The sequence below is a fragment of the Columba livia genome, chromosome 18 (assembly GCF_036013475.1).
Source record: "Columba livia isolate bColLiv1 breed racing homer chromosome 18, bColLiv1.pat.W.v2, whole genome shotgun sequence".
Classification (NCBI taxonomy): Eukaryota; Metazoa; Chordata; class Aves; order Columbiformes; family Columbidae; genus Columba; species Columba livia.
This window is the reverse complement of record NC_088619.1, coordinates 2,962,714-2,977,635: the sequence shown is the minus strand read 5'-3', so window position 1 is coordinate 2,977,635 and position 14,922 is coordinate 2,962,714. Positions and strand designations below refer to the sequence as shown.

The window sequence follows — 14,922 nt, the reverse complement described above, 5'->3', positions numbered from 1 at the left end:
AAGGACCAGCAGTTCCTTGGCAGAGACAGATTTTGGCACACAGACCACTGTTACGACACATCAACAGTGCCCCTAAATCATGCCATCTCTCTTACCCTGCATTCCCTGCCACCACCTGCTCCTGGTTTCTCTGCAGTGGACAAAATGCAGAGTCCTGCCTGGGGCCACACACTGGAAGGGCTGACCCTTGGGGCCCATTTCTTGCACACTGTGTGACACCAACTCACCTCCTCAGCACGTCACCTCAAAGGTCAGCCTTGTCACCTTGCACAGAACAGGCTGCATATGGCATTGCCTCAGGCAAGAAAAAGAAGACAACTGATGGGTGTACCCCTCCATTCCTTCCTCACATACCCATACCTTCCTTTTAGCCTATCTACAGGTTAAAGCGACAATATATTTTTGGGAAGAATGAAAGTGCATGAAGGAAGAAGGGAAGAGTAAATTGTCAAACACTTTTTCCTTTGTTCAGACCCTGATGGGAACAGCAGAGGAACTGTGGGTGCAGTCTCAGGGGCTCTATCAGCCATTTCAGCTGGATTATTTCAATGCATTACACCTTGACTTTAGTTGAGGTGAAAGACACACAGACAGTGCCAAGGTATGTTAAAGACAAGCCCACAGATGTCTGCCTAAGCTATCATTTTCACAGGAACTACAGATCTCAGCTTCTAAGTAACTTCTGTCTTTTATTTTCAGGGAGACAACACAGCTTTGGACAATTTCCTCAGAAACCTCAAAGACTGCAGGACCGTGTATACAGTGATGCAAACACAGGTTAGTGATAATTGAGACCTATTAAGTTAATTTGGATATCCTTTCAGCAATATCAGCTTACACAATTGCGCTCACTATTGCAGCTCTGCTTCTGTCTGAAGTGTTCACAGCCCACCTGAGTCCAGGCTGCAGGAGCCCTTGATGCAGACCAGTGAGGAGTGAAAGAGAAACACATGAGCAGCACCTGAGGAGTGAGGTACTGCTGGCGCTAGAAGGAAACAAGAAGCAGACTCAGGAGCAAAGGCTGGGGTACGTGTTGATGTTGAAAGCTTGAGACAGTCCACACATGTCCACCTGTGTTGACTGTACAAGCACTAATGTTCAAAAGCAGTGGTGGGTTCTCCATGAAGCATTGACACTAGTAGGGCCACAAAGGTGGGAGTGGGGCTGGTGTTGTGTGCTGGAGGGACACTGGCTGTGCAGAAAATATTGTCCCCAAGCCTGAGGCAGGTAGCCCCTGAATGCTTTCCACATTGATTTGCTTACAACATTTTCAAGGGAGAGCTTGCCAGTGGAGCTGCTTGGGGTGATGGGAAGTGGTAAGGACTGATACTGTCTGCTTGCTCTAAGCTTGTACAAGTCAATGCCAGAGGTTTTGTCAGATGCTCAATCTGCTGGGAAATTGCAACCAACATCTGCATGGCCTGTGACAGCAAAATCCAAAATGGTTCTCACCTTACCTGGCTCCCAGGTGCAACCTCAAGAGGACACCAGCTCTCAGAAGGAAGACCAGCCTGGCTCCAGTTCTGCTAGCGAGTGCTGGCGAGCAGAACCTCTGTCAGTGCACTCTGAAGAAAGCAACGGGAGATGGTTCTTTAAAAGCAGACCTCAGTTTTCAACCACAAGGACATTGAGAAAGCCACCCAACATGTTGCAGAGATGCCAGCCTGGTGCTCCCTTCTCCCGACACTGCACAACTTTTCCTGTGGCTCCCTAGCAGACTCCCAACCTTGTTCATCCCTCCTCATCGCCTGCAGTTTCTCCTTGCCTGACAGCATGCATTCATCTGCCACCACAGCCAGGGTCCCTTGTGGTGAGCCTTGCCCCCCTAAATTCACTGAGGAGCTGCCTGCTCCTCTTGAGTGGCTCAAGAATCTCTGGCTACACCTGCAGGCTTCCCCAAAGCTTGAGGTGGCACTGGGCAGACTCTGGATGGCACACAGCTTCCATGAGTATCACTGTCAGCTGTGATTGCTTGGACAAGCATAAACTTCAGACTCTGATATCCTGCTTTTCAGACGCTGCACTGCCCTTTGTCTCACATTGCTTGCACCATGGAAGCTTGAGGTTGTGTCATCAGCATGAAGGAACTGCAGCCAGCAAAGCCAGGCACAGGGAAGAGAGAAGAAGGCAGGCACGAAGAGGAGTGAGCAGGCTGATGGCTCCTGGCCACACTGGTAAGTTCCTGTGATGACTTGTACAAAAGATCTGTCACAAATGGCATTGGTGGGCAGGACAGGCAGGTCACTGAAGCAGCAGCTCTTGCACCGTATCTATAAATGTGTCTGTTCTGACTTACACCAGCCTTCTTTAGACTCTGTGTTGCAAAGTCAACTGTTTCTTCCTCCAGCCTCCTGTGTGTTTCACTTGCAGAGTCACACACTCACTGGTATCTCTCTGGCTCTCTAGGATGGCATTGAAAATAAAGCAGCAGCCATGCACCCTATGCTCAGGGACAGGTGCACACCCTCAGGCAGGACACGGCTGGGCTGTGCTGATGGGACTGAGACTTGGACTAACGTCCCTGGAAAATTCACAGCTCCCTCCTGGCCCTGCCTTCTGGGCTCTGAGGTCCCACCAGATTGCCCATCAGCCTTCACCAGAGTCACTCCCAGAGGAGAAGACAAGGCCACAGAGAGCTTTGGAGGTTGTGCCTGTCAGGAGGAGCAGCCCATCAGTTGTCTCCCTTCATCCTCACTGCCAAAAGCTCAAAATAGCCCTGCTCTTGCAAGACTCCTGCGCGGGGTCAAGCCTGTTTGTGCAGATGACGTGCTTCCCCTAATAGCACTCCAAGACATTCCTCGGGGGGTAGGTTGCCTTCTATATCTCAGTGCAACGTGCTGCCATGTAGGAGCTGGACAACTGTGTTATGTCCTAAGACGGCAGATGCTATTCTTATCCCAGAGACACTTGCTGCAGCGCAGCTCCTTTCTCAGCTGCAATGTTAAAAATCAGAAGCAGCCCCGAGTGTTCTCTCCTTGGTAAGAGTAGAAATCAAGAGTGGCCCCTTTGGAGTCCATGCAATGGTGCTGTGCCAACCCAGCGTCTGGGTGCTCACCATGCCCCCCTGGGATGTGCTGCTCCTTGGGGAACACAGCAGCTGCCCAGGTACTTCCAGGGGTCAGCTCATTTGGGGTGGATGGGGGCAACACTTCTCTTGGACACTAACAGCTGAAAAAGGTAGGCTGGGCTGTAGGTCTGAAGGAGCACAAATTTGCAATTACGTCTCCTTGAATCCCTGTCTGGGTGAGGATGAAGACGGGGCTGGGCTTGCTCTGATGTTCAGCAGCATTGCAGAAGGCCATGTCCCTTTTCTCCGGCTGTGCTCTCACTGCACTCACTGAGGGAAGGTAGCCGGGCTGTCCACCAGAGATCCATCGAGGACCAAGGAGTCCCAGGGCTGCAGGAGAACCCCTGGCCAGGCCGGTGGCTATCACTTGGTGGTTATGGAGACCCAGCTCTGCCTGCAGCCTCCCTGCACTGGCCCTTTGGAGAGTCAGTGTCACTGCCTGGTGCTGTCACCACAGGCAACCAGGCAGAGGAAACCAAGGCGCAGAGACATCAGTTGGGACAGTGGCTGTGCCTGTCGCCTCACTATTTTGGCTCTTGCTCTAAGGGCACAGGCCCCATCAGCTTTCTTCTCGGCTGGGGCTCCAGCAGGCTCCTGTCAGTCACGGGAGCTCAGCAGGCAGCAGCTGACCAGGCCCGCTGCTCAAGGCAGCCATTGCCAGGGGGTGGCAGCATGGAGCCGCCCTGGTGAATCTTCTGAGTGGCTGGCGACTGGGCCCGACTTAAGAACTATAGAGTCATAAACTAGTTTGGGTTGGAAGGGACCTTCAAGGGTCATCTATTCCAACCCCCTGCCATGAGCAGGGGCATTTGCATCCAGATTTATCAGAGCCACCTCCAGCCTGGCCTGGATGTCTCCAGGATTGGGCATCCACCACCTGAGCAACTTGGGACAGTATTTTACCACCCTCATTGTAAAAAATCTCTTTCTCTCATCTAGCCTGAATCTCCCCTCTTTTATTTTAAGACTATTACGCTTGTCCTGTTGTAACGGGCAACCATACCACTAGCCTGCTAGGCCTCTAGGAGATGAGGGGTGTCTACCTTCAGAGCGAGACAGGTGTAGCTTTCTTTGTCTAACGGTTTTTCCCCTGAAATGCTTTTGTTTTGAATGAATACTTTTAGGAAAGCTGGCTGGCCAGTAACTAGTAACTGGTTAAGTGTACATCAGTCTTGGCTAAACCTCGCATAATTTTAAGAGTAATTGCTGGAAAGAGTAGTCCTGTTTTGTGAGGAAATTATCTCTCAGATGAAAGCTTTTAATGGGTGTTTTTAAAGCTGCGGAAACTTCCTGGCCCAATAAGATGCTTGAATCACGCCAGAAAGGTTAAAATCCAAGCAGGCAGGTCAGCCAGTCTCATGTGTTCACCTCTGGGACAGAACTAAGACAGGTGGAATGGATCAAGGCAGGCCTGGAGGTGGGTAGGGTCATCAATGCTGAAAGAAAAGACTTTGAGCTGAAAGAAGCAGCCACACGTCAATGTGCAGAGCCTCTTTTACACTGGACCCTCTGCCCAGAAAGGGCATCATGGAGGGGCTTGGAAGTGTGTGACTATCAAAAGAACAATAGGCAGCACCAATGGCCCTGCCAACTCTACCACACACCTGGTAGAGAAGCCTAAGGAGAGCAACCGTAGCACCTCTTCTGACAGGCTGGGCTGGGCCTTCATTGGGCAGGTACCAGGAGAAGCCCAGGGCTCTGGATCACCTTCAGCCGTTGTAGGATGACCATGAGATCCAGCCTCCACAGATGAGGACCTCATAGACTCTTAGGCCAGCAAGGACAACAAAGAAAGCCCTTTGCGGCCTCAAGTATAGATAAGGCATTCCCAAAATGGCATTATGAACCCAAGCAAAGCCCACCTTCACTGTTCACACACAAAAACAGAGCAGGACTCCAGTGGGAAGAAGAAATCCTGCCCCTCATCTCCCACATCTGACTCTTTTGTCTTGAGGTTTCCTCTTGCAGAGGAAGCCTGGGTCTGGGGTGAGAGCAATCACACATCAGAGTCCGTTTTCCCTCAGGGACATATCAGCAGGACCGGCTCCCTGGGAGACAGGGCCGCTGTGAGAATCAGGGTCAGTAACTAGCACACACTTATGGCACAGGCTGTCTCTCCTTTAGTGAGCAGAGCAGGTGAGAGTCGCTAGAGGTGAATACTTGTCTGAGGTGCACACCTGTCCTGCAAACCAAAGTGTGGGACAATAAGAAGATTTGCTTCTATAACATTTTTTTGTTTGACATGAAGCATGAATGAAGACATGCTCAAAGACTCCCCATCCAATTAATGCTGATTACACAGTGGCAGCATGTGCAGACCCCAGGTGAGACAGGAGCTGGGTGACAACCTCCCTCAAAGATAAGGTCCTTGTCCCAAAGGGGACGGTCCAGTCTGGGAGTGTCTGTCTGAGGCTGCAAGCACAGAAGTGCCCTCCATCTGCAGTGCCCTACTCTTCTTCTGCCCTGGCATGTAGCAATGAGCTAGCCACGACTGCAGCAGAAGAGGGTATTGGAAGGCCAAGAACAGACTCTTGCCTTATTTAGGCGAGCTGTGCTTCATGCCCTTGGCTCTGCTGATCTCCCTCCAAGGAACCTGTGGCCAGAATGTGACATTTCCTTCATGATACAGCTACTGAGACAGTAACAGGCTGTCCTGGCATGAACCTGCCAGAGACCTGGGTCTCCAGGGCCAAGAGCCTCTGGGATAAAATCCATAATGACCAGTAAAGAGCAGTTGGGCATCTCATCCTGGGATTTCTGTTGGCTTTTAAAGCAAAGGCATTCAGTTCCACACTGGGGAACCTCACCATGTATCTGCCACATGAGCTGCTATTTGAACCACACCACTTCTTCCAAGTAGCAAGCGATAGGATGAGAGAAAATGACCTCAGGTTGTGCCAGGGGAGGTTTAGATTGGATATTAGGTAACATTTCTTCCCGGAAGGGGTTGTCAGGCATTGGAACAGGCTGCACGGGGATGTGGTGGAGTCACCATCCCTGGGGGGCATTTAAAAGATATGGAGATGAGGCTCTTAAGGACATGGTTTAATGCCAGAGTAAGGTTATGGTTGGACTCAATGAACTTGAGGGTCTCTTCCAACCAAAATGATTCTATGATTATCATGACTACCTGCTGTGATTACCTTGTATGGCTGTCACATTGCAGACTTTGTGAAGGGCCTGAGAGCTTGTGGGAGAGGAGCATTCAACCACTATGGCAGGTGAAATGGGATCAGGATTAAAAGCAGCTCTATGAAACTGGAGAAATTGTCTCAAATTTTCAGAAGGAGGTTTAATGAAGAGAAGAAAACTACTTTGGAAAAGACTAGATAAGATGGACAAATACATGGTTTATGTCTGTTGAACTGAGAAGGGAAGGAAGTGAGGATTATAATGTATCATAAATAAACATTAAAAAAAAGGACATCTTGGTAATTTTGAAGATTGCTAGGCAATTTTGGTCTACATTTGTGTTTGGATGTTATTGTTGCTCTAATAGGAAAAAAGTAATATTTCACTGTGTTTGATTGATAATAGTATGAAAAAGAAAAACAGTACATTTAGTTTAGAAAATATATTTTGAATGAAATAGAACCATAAAAACATTTACCATAATTTAGAAATGCTTTAAATATGTGTTCTGCCTTACTTGAAAATTATTGTATTCTTTAGGATTTTGAGATCACATCAGTCTATAGAATGTTATATTGCACAGGTTGTTTTTTTAGGATTCTTGCAACTTGCTGTAATTTTCAATCTGAATTAAACATCTCTGTCAAGTTGTGCTCCTCCTAAAGCCATCTTTTGATATTGTCCTGTGCTTGAATGACAGTGCAGATTTATTGAGAATATGATCTATTACCTTATTAGGACACAGGTAGAACACCAGTAAGAAAGTATAGTTTTCTTTTTCTTGGCTTGTGATTATCTGCTATGTGAGGAGGTCAGGGGTTGCTTAACACTGATGCTCTATTTTTAAACTGTCATCTGATCAGTACTAGTGCAAAGGTCCTGAAAAAGATGCTGGTTCATAACGGACACGAAGAAAGACCTCTCAGAAAAAAGTTTAAAATAGATGCAGTTAATGGGCTCAAGTAGAGCAGAGCTTCTGTCCCATATGGGGATGGGCAGGGGATCTCCGGAGTGCAAAAGCAGTGTTCCAGCAATAGTAGCACAAATGGTTGAAAACATTTCCTGTCCAACACTCTTTGGTGACAGTTCACTCTGTGAGCTCCCCATCACACCCCAGGCAAGCAGGAAATCACTTAGCACCTGAGTTTTGCTGCTCAGGTGTCATGACAGTGCTCTTACACCTCCCACAGAACATGCACCCCCCCAGCCCCACCATGGCAGCAGCACAGCCCCAATATCAACATGGTACTGCTGGGAGACATACAGTTCAGCACACATGAAGGCTTTGGACTTGAAATCCAAAGAGGTGAAGTCCAAGCTTAGCTAATGTGTGAGTCAGACAGCAGTGTGAGGTCATGGGATGGCTCTGCTCTGAGAGCCTACGGGGCGCCGTGCTTCAGGAATACATGGCCAACTGGAGGGATTTGTCAGGGAGCTGAAGGGACTGGTCTGTACTACCTGGCATGGCAGTGACAAAAGGCCATTGCACTTTTAGCTGGTTAGGCGAATATTAAAATAGGCTAATTTTGCATGAATGCTAATATATCCTGTCCTCCAGTGAGAAGTGTTATCCTATTATTCTCCAACCTGAAAGCAAGTTTTGAGAATCCTCTTTTTCAATGTAACTAATGAATATGAGGATTACCAATAGAAAACATCTCACATGGTGTGAATACTTCAGACTCTTTCTGCGCTTGAGAATGCCTTGCATTATGTAAATAGTTCTAATTTTCAGAAGTCTTTCTTGTTGCATGAAGATAATAGGTAAAAATTTTGAGTATAATTGTAACAACCACTTATAGCAACAAAAAGCTACTTGCAAAAATCTAAACAAATCTATCTCCATAGTAAAACCTCTCCATGCTTCCCTCAGAGATGTACTGTCAACAGAGAGACAAGCCAATTAATCAAGAGTCTGGTGATTTCAGTTTATATTGCTGTCCTTATTTCTTCTCCTTTCATGTTATTCTCCAACTCTTTTTATCTTTTCCTTTCCCTTCCATCGTCTAGAGAGCCTGCCCGCCCCACTCACCTGTTCTGTAACTGAAGCTGTCCAGCTGCTTCGGCATGTGATGGAAAGGGCATCCTGAATGTCACCTCCTTGGCCGTGGGCTACTACTCACATATCTTTCTCTGACATTTGCTGTGGAGATAGGAGGAATTTCAGTAACCATAGAAATCTCATGCACACTCAAGAGCTGTTACTCTTTAAATCTTAAGGTGCTATGTGTTCAGAGTCTCTAATGTCTAGCTGTTTTTGCCATCCCTCTTCACTTCTCTTTGCAAGACTTCTACTCGGTGGGAAGCTACTTAGGTGTCATCAGAGCAAAGTAAAGACATTCCTGGGTTTAAAATCTACTGTTGAAACTTCCCAAGCAAAAGTCACTTTTTTTCCCCCTGCTGTGAGGTCAAATAACAACTGCATCAAACATGGCAGAAATTAGTCTCCAAACAAAGGAGCAGGATCAGAAGACAGCAAGGCCATCTCAGTCCACTCATAGCTAGCCTGAGATACAAACAGGTTCTGAACAGCAACAGACACAAAGTTTATCTCACTTGTGTTTTGTCTTTGCAATAGCCAAACCAGTAACTGTCCTAACATAGCTTACGTATTACCAGGTTAGTTAGTCTTTTATTTGTTAGGCCTATGACTGGGTTTTCCCCAGAAATAATCCCTAACTCCTTTCCTACTCCATGATTTTTAGCACTGCTCATCTAGAATGATGTCTCAAATCCCTGAATGACAAGTCTTACCCAGATAAACAACAAACAATCCCCCAGACTAGATACACTATGCCAGGAACAGAGAAAGCACTCATCATGTCCCATTTAGTTCAACACAATGCCCACCTTTCAGTAGAACTAAAATAACATTTTATGTGAAAATTGTCCTTACCATCTCCATGATCCAGCATCCAGCCACATCTTAGCAGAAGTGTCAGAATGAGGAGCTTTGCACCAGAGAATCAGTGTTCCGGCATTTCTGCTTGTCTCATGCCAGCATTCCTGAGAGGTCTTATTTTACCCAGGGATCTTCAGTAGAAGGCTACACATTCCGTGTCAGCCTTTTCATTAAGGATCCACAGGCACCAAGTTACCTCTTGGCATGTTTTATAAATATTAACAGCATAGCTGAGAACAGCCTTTGCAAGCTGCAAATCCCAGCAAGAATTTTTTTCAAGATTAGTGTAAAAACTAAGACTAAACAGTAAAAAATACTGAACATCTTTCATTTTTAACCAGAATCTTGGGTGCTTATTTTTGTGTTTTGTGAGCCATTCAGCATTATAGGACAACCTGTTTTGTTGTGTGTTGATAATTTGATTCCTTTAGTTAAAGACTTGTCACATCCTAGCACTCTCGTTCCCTCAAAAAATTGTTCTAGTAATTCTGTCCACTTCCTAAATCCATGTGTTAAATAACCTCTTTTCATGACAAGAAGAAATGTGTATGTATTCCAGCTGTAGCATTTGGATTAGGTGGTGGTGTGTTGTTTCTCTGGGTTGAATCTACTGAAACTAAGCTACTTCTATAATCAGAATGGAGAGAATTATTTAAAATGTTTAACTCTTAAGAGTTTTAGCTTTACTTGCATAGACAGGCTTTAGATCTGAAAGTGCTTGGGATGCAAAGGAATTGCATAGCAACTTTGGAGAAAGGGTATTTTGTGCTATGAAATATGGGTTTCTCAGGAAAACATCTTATACAACTAATCTCACTCTATTCACACATCACCTGGAAATCACTTGATTATCTGAACAGATGACCAGTATTTTGTCAAGAACCAGTGACCAAACCCTATGTTTTACCCACTCCACAGAAAAGAACGAAACATTAGTTGATCTGTGGAAAACTCCTGGACTATCCATATTTAGAGGAAGCGTGATCCAGAGTAAAGCAACAGGGATGTGTAAAATGCAACTCCAGGATCTCTGGTCATTATGGAAGCTGATCATCCTTCTGTGTAGAACAGGACAGTACAGTACACTTTTGTCTCGATATTTATTCAAAATGTTCTGTGGTAAATGTCTTACACTGAATCCTAGGCCTCTTGTTTCCTTCAGTGGAAATCAAATAACCTTCTCAAGTGGTAAGTTCCTGACCAACAGAACTGCAATGCGTGCTGGCCACTCGGGTCTAAAAATAATCATAAAATATGATGAAAGCACAACAGATGATATTTCAGTTAAATGTCTTTGAAAGACCTCATAGAGACTGAACAGCCTAAAGGTTTTACTTACAAAGTCTAATTGTAATGCCCATTTTTGTGTTTAATTTCTGGAGGCTACAGGCTGTATGTGTCTGTAATGTATTGTCAAAAAATTGGAACTGATGAAATATCAGGATGTCCCTCGAAAAGCTGATATATTGCTGCCCTCCACTGCAATCAATGGAGTGGTATTTGTTAAAAGGTTGTGACTGGGAAGGAGATGGGAAAGCCTTGTCCTGGCTGCTTCAATGTGGGTCAGGCGAAGTCTTCTGAAGGGAAGACTGGACCTTAGCTGATAGCAGTTAAACAGGACAGGAAGATGAGAGGTAACTTGCAGAGCGAAGGGGAGAACAGGGGTGCATGAAGAGATCTTAATGTAGGAGCCTGCAGCAGGCTGCTCAGAATAGCAGGAAGCAGGCACACAGTCAGGTCTCAAAAGTATCAGCTAGAAGGATGTCCAATAGACTGGAAAGGTTTGCAGAGTTTGCTGAACCCAGACAACTAAAAATCCCACATCTGAAACCTATACTGGAGAAAAGGGCTTGTCCCAGAAAGATACACAGGGCAGAGAGAATTGTATTTATATGCTTTCGGTACTATCTACTCTGAGGTTAGCGGAGATTCTGTCAGAGTCACTCTGAGCCCTCAGCAAATTTTAAAAGTCATATGTTTGTACTGTTTTAGTAGAAAGGACAAGATACAAAGTGACATAGGTTCATGCTGCCATGTCTAGTGAAGAACTGCAGTTAGTCTCTGGAAAGAAGCAACATCCTAACTTGAAAGGCGTGACTAAAGATTAGCTGTTACAATTTTTTTAGTGACAAACCTTTCAATGTTGTTTTCCATAAGCATATATTAGAACATTAATATGTTTCAGGGACTGTTAGCAAAGGAATTTAAGTATTAGACACAGACCTTATATTTACTGTGTACTTCTGCTATGGAAACCTAGCTGTTTCCTGCAATGGGCACGTCCAAATGGTATGAACACGAGGTACAGGTGTCCAGTGACACACAGACAGTCTGGACACAGCTCCTCTAACATGGGTCTCCAGAGGAGAAGTGGGGAGGGAATTAATTGTGAGCTGCCAATCAACAGTCCCCATGCTCTTCAGAGGTCAGAGCTGTTCTGGTGTTTTTTCCCTAGATCTGCCATTCAAGTTCACTGTGGAAAATGAAGGGATGCAGGATTTCTGTCATGTGTCAGTAGGAACCAGACTTAAGTCAAATATTTGAAGTGGGAAGAGAGGAGGTTACTTCTTGGGAGCAGATTGCTAGGCAGGTGAAATGCCTTTTTTCTTTCGTTTTGCTCTACCTCAGCTTTGCTCATCCTTTTGCTGGAACTGATGCCTTACTACCCAGCCAGCCAGATCTGTTGTCCCTAGCGACAGCTGTCACATGCAATGAACATCTGCAGGGGAGGCCTTCTTTGATACAGATGTCCCAAGATCAAATTTGAAGTTAACCTGCAGCCCTAGAGTTGTGCCTGAGTAGCCCAGTGCAGAAGGCAGCCACTTGTATCTTCAACAGGATTTTCTGTCATGATATTTTAATAGTAGTAGCTGCTTTTGTTGAAAATCGTGTGATGAGATGTTTCTTACTGACTTGTGCTTGACATTTCCAACCACTCAAAGTGGACGATAGCCTTCCACAAACACTCTCTGAATATGATTCTGTCTATATACCTATAGGACAATGAATGTAGTTATTGCCTGGTAGGAAAGCACTTTTGGCTGCGTTTGCTCTGCAGAAACCTCTTGAGGCCCAGCCTCTCAGTGAGGGAGTCACAAAGAAACACTGAAATGACATTTCACAGAAAGACAGAGAGAGTTTCAGCAAGAATTTCTCATTTCCCAGACCTGCCTTTTGACTTTGTTGCAATTAAGTTAGGTGCCAGGACAACTTCTCACCAGGTGGGACTGCACAGACTGCACTGCACTCCCACGTGTCATAAACACAGAATGCACTTCACTCCAAAATGGTGTGTGTGTAAGAAATGTGGGACTGCAGCAGTCTTACAAATCAGCATGAAATGGGACACTATTTCATCACAATTCTCAATCTTCATCTCCAAAGGAAACAGCTCATGTTGTAATTTTTGCTCTTTGAGACTGAAAAAAAAATGTTAGAGAGTGTTAATCAGTGACTAAAGAACATTCCACTCCATTCTGAATTGAATCATGCTCTAATGAGTTTGCCTCTGGGATTCCTGTAGGTGTGACAGCTGACATCAGCTCAAGTCCTTTCCATTCCAGCAAAACTTTTGCTGCATCATCTTCACATATACAACACACCCACATTACTGCATCTTTTCTCTCCATGATCTGTCACTCCACAGAGGCTCATAACTCATTTTTTCTTCCTCTTTTACATACCCTATCCTGCATTACCCCATCTCAGTTTCCCCACTGATTCTTCTTGCCCTCACGCACCCAACCGTGACCTGTCCTTGGTGGGATGTTCCTTGCACTGCATGCCAACCCTTTCCCTGTTCATGCAATGGGTGGGACAGGCACACGTGCACTTCACCTCTGCTCTCCTAGCTGCAGCCAGGCTTAGTTCACGCAGGCCCATGACCTGTCATAAGGCAGCACATACATGCAGACATTCCTGGTCTCTCCCAGGCCCTGAGCACCTCCCAGTTCCTGGTTGTGGCATCAGGGACCTCGATCACCTGAAGAGGAGCAGCCGAAGTGACCTGTCCCCAGGCACAGGAGATCCTGCTGTCTGTGTGGGACGTGACTCTGCTCTCCAGGCCATTGACCCCCAGGAGGAGGTTTCCTAACGGAGCAGAAGCTGAGCAGCACTGAGCCCTCTCCTGTCTCCCAGGGCTCACTGGGAGGGGTTGTTTGCTTTATCCTGTGAGCTCCATGCTGAGAGGGAGATAAGTATGTTACTTGGAGTCATGTTTTTAATCTTCATCTAGTGGCAGTAGTAATGTACTTATCTACACCCAATTTCACTCTGCAGTGCATCTTGTTATCCCCCTGAATCTCTTTCTACCTGCGCCCTCCCCTTACCATGCCACTGTATAAACAATAAAATCTTGCAAGGCATACATCAGAGGACATGTCCATCATACAAGTACAACCAATGTTATATTGGAATCTATTAATGCTTACTGGCTTGAATTAATGCTCTCCAAAGATACAGTCATTAAGAAATAAATGCCACAGCAGCCAATCTCCAGGAAAAGTTACATGACAGAACTCAGAAGTCACAATTTTTCAGTACAAGGTACAATGTTACCCAACTTTTGGAGGTTCCTTTATGACTGGAGTGAATCTATAAATTAGTACTTCCTAACCTACTGCCTGTGAGGCGGATGACCTAGTGATTTAACAAATCTCCCCAAGACATGTGAAATTGTTTGGACTGGCTGGGAAACTTAGTTAAAAGTGGAAGCTAATGAGACTGCCAAAGGTATTTAATGACCATGTAAAAATGACAAATTACACAAAACTACACTGATGCACTGTGATAAAAGGAAAAATGGGACCTCACAATTTACTCTCTATTGTACTGGAATTCGATGTTTGCCATTGGGTGACCTGTTTATAGTAAGATTTAGCCTAGAGAAGATGTATAGACATTCCTAGCTGAATGTAAGAAATCAGCAGTGTCCCGCTTCAGTCACATCTTTCAAGTTGTAGAACAGAATGGGTGAGTGCTATATACAGATCTGGGGCCTGTGATAATTTTTTTCCTAGTTTTATTTTTGGCAGGAGCTTCTGACACCTGAACACTGACCATAAGGTTTCTTCCGCTAATGAACACATTGAAACCTATGGACAAAAGGCTGTGAAATCTCCTTCTACACTGGAATGTTATATACTCAAGTCTCCAGATCACAATGTAAATCTAAAAGTAAAACTCAATGTGAGATTCTGCCTGGTCATAGACTGGAAATTTGTGTCTACGTACATATTTTCACTTTGACTGTGATGTGTTGCGAAGTATTCTCTTTCTCTCTGTCTGCTACCACAAAGGGTGATGGAGGAGAAGTCATATCTTTAGGGCTGGCAGAGGGTGAGGCAGCTGCCTGATCACTTTCTCAAGATGGTTCTGTTTTCAGCATGCCTGAGTCTCTTCTTCTCCGCGGGAAATGTCAGCACTGCAGCACCTTGTCCAGCACATTCTTTATCCAGACACTGCCCTCCCTCTGCCTCTTCTCTTTTTGACTGTGCTGTGCTTTGCTTTCAGCCGCAGTGGATTCCAGCCCTGCAGAGACAGTAACAGGATGAGGAGAAAGTTAGGGGTGGACAGGATCAATTTAATTTTCTTTTTTTTTTTTGCTTTAAGGTTGTGTCTTTTTTCAGCAGGTCCTTTACCGAGAACTAGCATTCCAATAGCTGCCCGTTGTTAAATACCGTAAATATTTCAGAAAGATAGCAAAGAAATGCTATGTAGCCCAGAAGATTTCACAGGCACTCATAGGAGTGTCTAGAAGATTAAACGCCATGATTTTCTTTGCAGGAGTTTCCTCTCCTATGCAACATGGGCTTTCAAGGAT

The 14,922-nt window shown here is 45.5% G+C and overlaps 1 long non-coding RNA gene across 19 annotated transcripts in view; it reads right to left on the bottom strand.

Moving 5' to 3' along the window:
- The window catches only part of LOC110364326 (uncharacterized), a 189,539-nt gene that overhangs the window by 77,375 nt on the left and 97,242 nt on the right, over positions 1–14,922 (bottom strand). For 18 of the 19 annotated variants that reach the window (XR_010466964.1, XR_010466969.1, XR_010466959.1 and 15 more), the window contains exons 3-5: positions 9,096–14,630; positions 8,232–8,342; positions 1,458–1,565 (exon numbers count right to left, since the gene is read on the bottom strand). This is a non-coding gene — a long non-coding RNA (uncharacterized LOC110364326). Of the gene's footprint in view, positions 1–1,452; positions 1,566–8,231; positions 8,343–9,095; positions 14,631–14,922 lie in introns of all 19 variants that reach the window. The other variant, XR_010466963.1, reaches the window with a different exon arrangement.